The following is a 10,038-nucleotide window of genomic DNA, read 5'->3' on the forward strand; positions in this document are numbered from 1 at the left end:
CTCAAACCCTCAAGAAGAGATTTCATGAAAGAGTTCAGAAGGAGGGGGAGTCTTTGGATGAGTTTTCAAGGGCTTTAATGTGCATGTATGATGCTATCATAGATGTAGCACCAGATAGGGAAAAAGAGGCACACAAAGGCCTTAGGGATTCTGCCCTTATTGACAAGTTTGTAGCTGGTGCACGTAGCAATAGCATACGCCTAGAGTTACGGCGTATCCGATTGGCTAATCCTGATAAAACATTTTTAGAGATCAGAGATTATGCCTCAGATTTGTTGGAAAGCTTTGACACAAAGGTAGAGGGTATGTCCAATAAACGTGGATTGGTATATGAGGTGTCAGTTGATGATTGTCCTGAAGGGATAGCTAGTACTAGTAACATGCACACGGATAGTAGTTTGATTCATCATTTGGTACAACAACAAGCTGCATTAGAAAAATGTGTATTGCAGCAGCAAACTATTATGGAGCGTCAGCAAGAACAATTATCAGAGTTATTGGCTAGGAAGACCCAAGCAGCTCCAAAGTATACAAGACAGAAACGTAATCGAAGTTGTTTCTACTGTGGTAGACCTGGTCATATCCAGGCACAGTGTTGGGAGTTACAAAAACAATCACAGAATAGGAATTATGAGTATCAGAATTCAGGTGATTTAAACGCCAAACCCCCTCTCTAGCACGGGACCGAAATGTTGAGGGGGAAACTCAGTCGGTCCCTGTAGGTGATGTCCATGTTCCTAGCACTCAACTGACACCTGATGAGATATTAGATAAGTTAGTTAAACAGAGCCCCAAAGCAGTTGTTGATTTGGCTGGTGTTTCAGTTCAGTGTACATTAGATACTGGGGCAGAAACTTCTCTGATTAGTTCATCATTTTATCATGAGCATTTGGCTGACAAATTAAGTAATACAAAACTAGGGAAAGTATGTGTACAAGTTGTAGGTGCAAATCACCTACAAATCCCAATTGAAGGATATGTGGAAATTCCTCTTTCTGTAAATGACCATACATTAGGTGCCCACTTCTTAATTGTTGATGACTCTGCGCATGGGAAGGCTATTATTGACAGTAAACAAAGTCATGTGTTACTAGGATGTAATGTATTGTATGATTTGAAAGACCATGTAAATGATTTTAATGGGTCAGATGCTGAGGCTTGGAATATTGTAATGAAGTGGTTAGATCTTACTAAGCCTGTTGATTCAAATGACAAGAGACAAAGAGAATGTAAACCAAGTCGTGTTGTAAATGGTAGAACTGGTAGAAAACCTGTAGTCATACATTCTAGACAAGTGCAGACTGTAGTGTGTCAATTGAGAACCCCGCCAAATGCTTTGAAGGATAAAATGGTTGTAGTAGAAGGAAACCATGATATTGGTGAGACTTGTGTAATTTATGATACTTGTGAGAAGAGTAATGGCAAGTCGGTTACAGTTTTAATAGGGAATCTTGGCTCCCAACCCTTAGTTATTCCCCCATTTAGCAAATTGGTGAACGTGACTGAAGTCTTAGATTCCAATGAAATTATTGTAGAACCTCAAGATCAATATCTCAGTGTTTCCATCTTAAATGTGCTAGTAGAGTCACCCAGTGAGGCTCCTAATAGATTGCAGGATGTGCAGGAAAAGGAAAGTAATCCAAAGGATGTGTATACTTTCAGTGATGGTAGTCAATATACTTTGCCGCCAGGATTGAATCTGGAATCTTGTAAGGTTTCTAGGGATGAAAAGGAAAGAGTGGTACGTCTCATTCAAAAACATGATGCTGTTTTTTCTAAGGGAGATTTCGATGTTGGTTTTTGTTCGGAAGTACCACATGAAATAAAGACAACTGATGATATACCGGTTAATCAACCATATCGTAGAATTCCCCCACATTATGTCAAAGAAGTGAAGGACACTTTACGGCAATTGTTAGATCAAGGGATAATAGAGCCAAGTAATAGTCCTTATGCAAGCCCTGTAGTTCTTGTCAAGAAAAAAGATGGTAGTTTGCGCATATGTGTTGATTATCGTCAACTTAATAAGAAAACGTTGAAAGATGCTTTTCCGTTGCCACGTATAGAAGAATCTCTAGAGGCCCTTAATGGTGCAGTTTATTTTTCATCTCTTGATTTAGCTCACGGCTATCACCAAGTTGTAATGGATGCTGACTCTAGAAAGAAGTCAGCTTTTCGCGTTCCATTTGGTTTATTTCAATATAATAGAATGCCCTTTGGTTTGACCAATGCTCCGAGTACGTTTCAAAGAGTGATGGAGCGATGTTTAGGTGACATGAACTTGACAGAGTTGCTAATTTATTTAGATGACATTCTTTTATTTTCTCCTTCAATTGATGTCCACTTAGATGCTTTAGATAAAGTTCTTACAAGACTAGGTGAGTTTGGTTTAAAGGTCAAAGGAAAAAAATGTAGTTTGTTTCAAAGGGAAGCTACATATTTAGGCCATGTGGTGAATGCTGAAGGCATTTCTCTAGATAAAGATAAAGTTCAAAAGGTGTTGGACTGGCCAGTTCCAAGAAATTCTGATGAGTTGAGGTCATTTTTAGGCCTTGCAAGTTATTATAGGCGTTTCGTGAAAGATTTTTCATCCATAGCAGCACCACTTCATGACATATTACCTCCAACTGTGAAGGGAAAGTCTAGCAAACCTAAACAATCCTTCTGTTGGACCAAAGAGGCTCAAAGAGCATTTGATGAGTTGAAAGTAAGACTGGCAAATGTTCCAGTGTTGAAATACCCAGATTTTTCAAGGCCATTTATTTTAGAGATTGATGCCTCTTTGAAGGGACTAGGTGCATGTTTGTTACAAGAAGATAATCAAGGTGTCCCACATCCCATAGCTTATGCAAGTCGAGGATTGAGAGGGGCAGAGAAGAATTATCCCGATTACAGTTCCTTTAAACTTGAACTCCTCGCGTTAAAATGGGCAGTTGTCGATAAGTTTCGCGACTATTTGATCGGAGGTTTGTTCACAGTTCTGACAGATAATAACCCGCTTGCCCATATTCACACTGCTAAGTTAGATGCTTGCGCAATGAGATGGGTTGCCCAGTTAGCAGCTTTTAATTTTGATATTAAATTTCGTTCTGGTAAGAGTAACAAATGTGCGGATGCCTTGAGCCGGTATCCTGAACATTTCTGCGCAGTAGAAGTAGAGCAGGTAATGTGTGCAGTACTTGGTACTACAGGAACAGGCATCAATAAAACTGAACCTTGTGTCGCAGCTGTGAATCAAGGAACTTGTAACTTTCCTCCAGATAGATCCTCCCCTGGGATTTTCCCATCTTTGTCTCCAAGTCAGGTGACAGCTTTGCAAAGGTCAGACCCCATCCTTAAGTATGTTTGGAAACGTTGGGATAAAGGCTTAGAGCCTACAGATGTAGTTAGCGGTATCAGAGAGCCACCAGAAGTTAGGCGATGGTTGTGGCAGTGGTCAAGGATTGTTGAGAAGGATGGCGTTCTCTGTAGGCATGTAAATGATCCTATACATGGTGAAATCTTTCAGTACTTGCTACCAGAATGTCTTCGTGTAAGGGTTTTAGAAGGAGCCCATGATGGTTGGGGTCATCAAGGGGTCACTAGGACCTTTTCTGTTCTTAGAAGGCGTGTTTATTGGCCAAGGATGGCAGCATCAGTGCATAAGCATGTTAGTAATTGTACACAGTGTGTAATAGCTAAGGCCTCCCAACCACGCATTAGAACGCCAATGAGACATCTAATAGCTTTTCGACCATTAGAGGTAGTGGCAATTGACTTTGTGAAAATTGATAAAGGACTAGGCGGTGTAGAAGATGTGTTGGTAATCACTGACGTGTATACCAAATTTACCCAAGCAGTGGCTTGTAGGGACCAACATGCTGTAACAGTTGCAAAGGTACTAAGAGATCATTGGTTTACAAAGTTTGGTATTCCTAACAGAATACACAGTGACCAAGGCAGAAATTTTGAGGGGGAGGTGGCTAAGGAGCTTTGCAAATTGTATGGAATAACAAAGACTCACACATCCCCATATCATCCGGAGGGAAATGGACAAGCAGAAAGATTCAATCGTACATTATTTGGATTGATTAAATCCTTAGATCCGAAGGCAAGACATAGGTGGCCAGATTTGTTGTCTCATTTGGTGTTTGTGTACAACACAACCCCTCATTGCACGACTGGAATAGCTCCATATACTCTTATGTTCGGTCGAGAACCACTCATACCACTTGATCAGATTTTGGGCCGTACAGATTGTGATTGGAATCAAGATTTTGTTAGTCAACAATCTGAGCTCCTGGAGCGGACTAATCAGATAGTGCAAGAAAGAGTTAAGCAATCTGCTGCACATAATAAAGGGCTGCATGATGCCAAGGCCCCAGTATTTGGTAAGGGCATTCCTATTGGTACCCAAGTACTTTTGAAAAAATGTGCTTTCCCTGGTAGACACAAAATCAAAGATGTGTATGAGAGGGATCAGTATGTTGTCTTATGGCATAATAGAGAAGAAGATGTTTATGCTATCAGGCCTGCCAGAGGAGGAAATGAAAAGGTGGTACACCGACGACTGCTGAGAATATCCCCAGCAATGCAATATGATGATAAACATGATATGGTGATGTTGGTTCTGAGGAGGTAATGATGTCAGATGGACATAATTCTAATTTTGTTGACAAACAAAAAGTAGGGGAGACCCATTGTCACCAACACTTTGATCAATCAGATGATTCAGAGTCAGACACGGATGAAGTGTTGATTAGGGGGTGTAAACAAGGGATTGAAGAGCCAAGTGTTTACAATGTAGGGGAGATTCCTTTCACTACTCCCATGTCTGTAATTCAGTCGCCTGTCGCCCCTGTGCTCCGTAGAAGTACACGAGTCACACGGGGTAAACATCAGAATCCATTTCGACTTCCAAAGTCTAGCATTTGAAATTTGCTAAAGACATACAAAACTTTACGTGCATTTCAATTGTTTTGAGATAGGTAATTTATTTGATTGTTTTTCGTAAATGTTTGATTGGAAATATATGAAGAATGTGAAAATGGTGACTTAATTCCCATGCAACCATGTACCAGTATACATTAAAAAAAAAAAATGCAAATCAATTTGTAATTGTCAAAAAAAAACAATCCTGACATTTATTGATCAACTTTATTTGTTTGCATGTTGGACTTCACCATTATTCCATTTTGAAGTTATAGGATAAGAAGCAGTGTCTATGTATTTGAAGTTGAAGTTTTGTGAAGTTAAAAAAAAAAAATAGTAAGAAAAAAAAAAAATGTCACTCAGTTAACTTGTTTTTCACTGGCAACGGCTTGTCATATATGTATGTTAATCACTATTCCAAACTTTTATAGATGAATAGATTACTTCTCAAATTTTACAAAAAAGAGAGGTCATGATACCTGTAAAAATAATCAAAACCATGCTACAATATTGAAAGCACATGTGTTAAATATTGTAGATTATTATGAATCATATTTGTTGTAATCTCCAGGAGGAGATTATTATAAAGTAGGGGAGAATTGTAGTGATATGAATAACAGGTGCAGGCATAACTCTTGGGTATACATGTAGAGCCTGAAGTGAATTGTATTGTATGCCTGTATTGTATGCCAGCACCAGGCAAGGTGCTTATGAATAGAAACATTCTTGGTTTGGTTTATATGAGGCGTGTCCTGAACAGGACCATTGATACATGTATGTATTGAGAGAGTAGACAACATGTACCATGCTAAGTACACGTACGTTCATCCCTCCAACTCAGTGTAAAAAGTGGGCGGAGCTTAATCGGATTTTCGGGCCTAGCAACCCTGTTAGCAACGCCTGTTAGCATCGTTTGGCTCAATCTCCATAATGTCTGCGATATTAAAATCCTACAAACTGATGGAATTATTCAAATTTAGTAAGGCTATGAATGTTTATCATTTACACTGACTATCGGTGTACAAACTCATACCGAATTTAAAGGCAATTGCCGGTTATATTACGAATTATCAGTCATTTTGATGAGTGATGCAAAGTGCCAAAATTTATGAAAATATAGCGTAAATTTTATATAGCATTTCAAAATCCTTATTTTCAATATCCCCATAATTTTTTGTTGTTTTAAAAAATATCTTATTACATTTACCAGAATTTTCCCGACCTGATAACGTTAATAGATTACTGTTTCTCGGCTTTATGAGGAAATACCAGACCTTCAAAATCAGGTTAATTTTTGTTATATTTCTAACAGAAAATTGTTAGATTCGAACTACTATACCAACTTTACGCCCGAAGGAGGGTTATCATCTCGTATTGTTGTGTAAATGATACATAGCAATTCATTTTAGGAGTGTATTAATCCATGTTAGATAATCTTTTTCACGATGAGTTTTGTAATGAAGATAAAAAATCAAGTTCATTCTTGGCACGCGAGCCGCAGAATGATAAATTTTAGCGTGCGCAGACGGGGCTGATCCCTAGTGTGTCGGACGGGATTATCTAGTCCCATACTGGCCATGCTGGTTTCGGGTGGTATATTCTACGTACATTTTCCCCTTGCGATGACCACTGTCCAGTGTTATAGTGCTTAATGTTGATACTTAATCTGTGAAATGAATAGTTTACCGATATCTAAAAATGCTCTAATATACCTGACACATGATTGATCTCATTTTCGACTTTTATTATTTCTTTCGACGTGCATGAATTACAAAAAGTCAATCTTAGAATGTGTACATTGACTGTATATACTCTAGTTAAAAATGAAAGAATTGTCAAGGCTTGGGAAATATCGTGTTAAGTTTGCCCAATGTCATGAGTATCTCACTGTATGTTAAACAGATCACAGAATAACTGTAAACTTTGTAAATTCCACGGCTGCCTCCACGAACTGGGACATGAAGACGACATGGCGGCTCCTGATTTGTTAAAATAAAAATGATGGCAATATTTACAACAATTTTGAATCATACAACTGCGATAAACCAGGCTCTCGTGATTCGGCGGATAGTCCCTATAACCATTGCAAGAAAGCAAAACATAATTTCGTAATGACCTGGGCTGATTGGCACTTTGCGAGAAATGTCTCGTTTTTATACTTTCGGCCATGCAATCTAAAGCACTTTTTAAAAAATCTTTCTAACAGTAGTTTATTAATTTTAAGAATTAAAAAAATGTAGTTTCTGTGTTGAAAACGGAGGGAAGATTAGAGAAGCCTTTCGGCTCTCAATCCAGCTCCTCTTCCTCCTCCTTTTGTATATACCATCCCTTTATCTTTCTTATTTCTAATAGTAATTCCTGTTTTTATCGTGTAAATATTAAGTTTTTACCTTTTATCATAATGGGATCCTACTATAAGCTTTCCAGCTGTCCGAGATTACTGATTTTAATGCTACTGTATTTTATTTTGGTGACTGTATTCAATACAGTCAATAAATTGATTTTATTAGCCAATCTGGCTAAACAAATTCAATTCATCGATCAATCAGTCAATTTTCTGCTGGTCCCATTAGCCCCCTTTCTCTGCTACTGACTATAGGTGATAGAGGGAGGGGGGGGGGGAATAATCATCATCTCACCGTGCTCACTGCCGCCCCAGACAAGTGTGTTTGATATATTTTAATTGCAAGGGCTTCTCCTCCTCCTTCTATATCTCCCTGTTCTCTCTTTCTTTGTTTTTGCTTTTATATATCTCAAAGATCAGCTCTCCCTATTTAAATTTCCACTGTCTTCTATTATTCATTCCCTCCTGTTATGGTCAAGCTTCCTCAAATAAAGCTTGCCCTAATAATATTTGCCCCTCTGTCATTCTACCGGCCTGCAATCTCCTTTTGGCCCCTTAATTCTTTTTTTCTCTCGGCCTCGACCCCTCCCCAATCTATTTCATCCAACCCTTTTCACTCCCCCAACTCACCATGATTATAATTTATAATCACAAGAGCCTGGTAAAATAGGCATATTGAAGGTCTTACTTTCATTTTAACAAATAATTTGAGTGCCCCCCCCCCCCGGCGGTCATGCAGGTCGGCTTCATATGTTCCATAATGGTGAAGGCGGTCGTGGAATTTACAAAACATATAGTTGTTTTATATTTTCTGTTTAACATATACCGAGATGCTGATGACATTGGACAAACTTAACACGATATTTCCCAAACCTATATTTTAACTATACAGTCAATGTTCTTGACATCAAGTTGACTTATTGTAATTAAGGAAAGAAATAATAATCACCGAAAATGAAATAATTTATGTGTCAGGTATATTCCAAGCATTTTTAGACATCGGTAAAGTATGAATTTCATAGACTGAGTATCAAAATAAAACACTTAAACTGCACAGTGGTCATCGCGAGGGGAAAAGGTACGTAAAATATACCACCTGACTCCAGTATCGGACTGGATAATCTGAACGGACAGCCAGGGCGATCAGCCTCGTCTGCACACGCTAAAATTTAGCATTATGCGGCTCGCGTGCTAAGAATGAACTTGATTTGTCTGTTCATTACGTAACTCATCGTGAAAAATGTTATCCAACATTTATTGCTACACTCGTAATATTTAATGTTATGTACGATATACACAAAATTATGAGATGATAACCCTTCTTCGGGAGAACAATGGTATAGTAGTTCGAATCTAACTATTTTCTTTTAGAAATATAACAAAAAACAACCTGATTTTGAAGGCCTAAAATTTTCTTATGAATGATGGAGAAAATAAGCTACCAACGTTATCAGGTCGGGAAAATTCTATTTAATGTATTAAGATATTTTTTAAAACAACAAAAAATTATGGGGATATTGAAACTAAGGATTTTGAAATGCTATATAAAATTTACGCTATATTTTCATAAATTTTGGCATATTGTATCACTCATCAAAATGACTGGTAATTCGCTTTCTTACACACACTTGCTTATAATTTTGATATAGGTTGATACACCGATAGTCAATATAAATGATAAACATTCATAGTCTTACTAAATTTAAACGATTTCATTAGTTTTTAGGATTTTAATATCGCAGACAATTTGGAGAGTGAGCAAGAAGATGCTCGTAAGCGTCGCTAACAAGACTGTTAGGCGACCTACCGCGAGAGGGCTTTTATAATGGCGGGCTCCACTGAGTTGATACATAGCCTATAGGCGGTTCACGTACGTGAGTAACCTGGCAGTTGACTCTTCATGCTCTTGTACATGTAGTTGTATGTGAACTCGGTTCTTGTAAAGTCTGAAGACTATATTGGAGTTAAAAGCTGAATAAAGTGAATATCAAAATAACTTTCTGATCTGTATCGTTATTTTGTTCCCCGTCTATTTCAATAACTAAGTTCATTATTTTTTCTTTGTTTCTGTGATTTGGCACTCTAATCGTGCAATAGTTACTTGAAAGTATTGTAATTTTCATGTTATTTTTCAATTAAAACAAAATTATAAAAAAGCTATGACATTTGAGACATTTACGTTATTTCGGTGAAACAGGACCATATATGTCTTTACGGATATTTAATGAGCAGACTGCTGATGTCACATCCCCTTTTGTTCTATATATTATTGCATGACATTGTGCTTATTAATTATGCCCGGCTCCACGAACAAACAAAATGGGATTGACAACTTATTCATTGTTGAAAATTATTTTATTTAAAAAAAATCATACACACATCTTTGAAACTATGATATGGAATAATTATGATTGCATGTATATCATAACAAATAGAAAAGAAGGGATATGACATCGATCATCGGACATTCTAATGAATATTCACGACGTATAATTTTTTTTTCAAGAATTATTGAACTTTAGAATTCAATAACTTTGTTATTTGTTATCAGACTTTTGCTAATTTAGATACTTATTTTCAGCACAGAATAACGAGGGCCAGGGAACTAGCAGGGGATTGCTTCCCGATTTTTTCCCCAAAACTGCATGTTAAAAAACGTAAAAATTACCATCTGATTGTGATTTTGGCATCCCCCCCCCCCCACACACACACACAAGATTTAAAACCGTTCATGGCCACTAAGTAAAGTTTTATTTTGCATGTGTTACATTTTGAAATGATAA

Source organism: Lytechinus pictus, chromosome 12, assembly GCF_037042905.1.
Source record: "Lytechinus pictus isolate F3 Inbred chromosome 12, Lp3.0, whole genome shotgun sequence".
In the NCBI taxonomy this organism is placed as follows: Eukaryota; Metazoa; Echinodermata; class Echinoidea; order Temnopleuroida; family Toxopneustidae; genus Lytechinus; species Lytechinus pictus.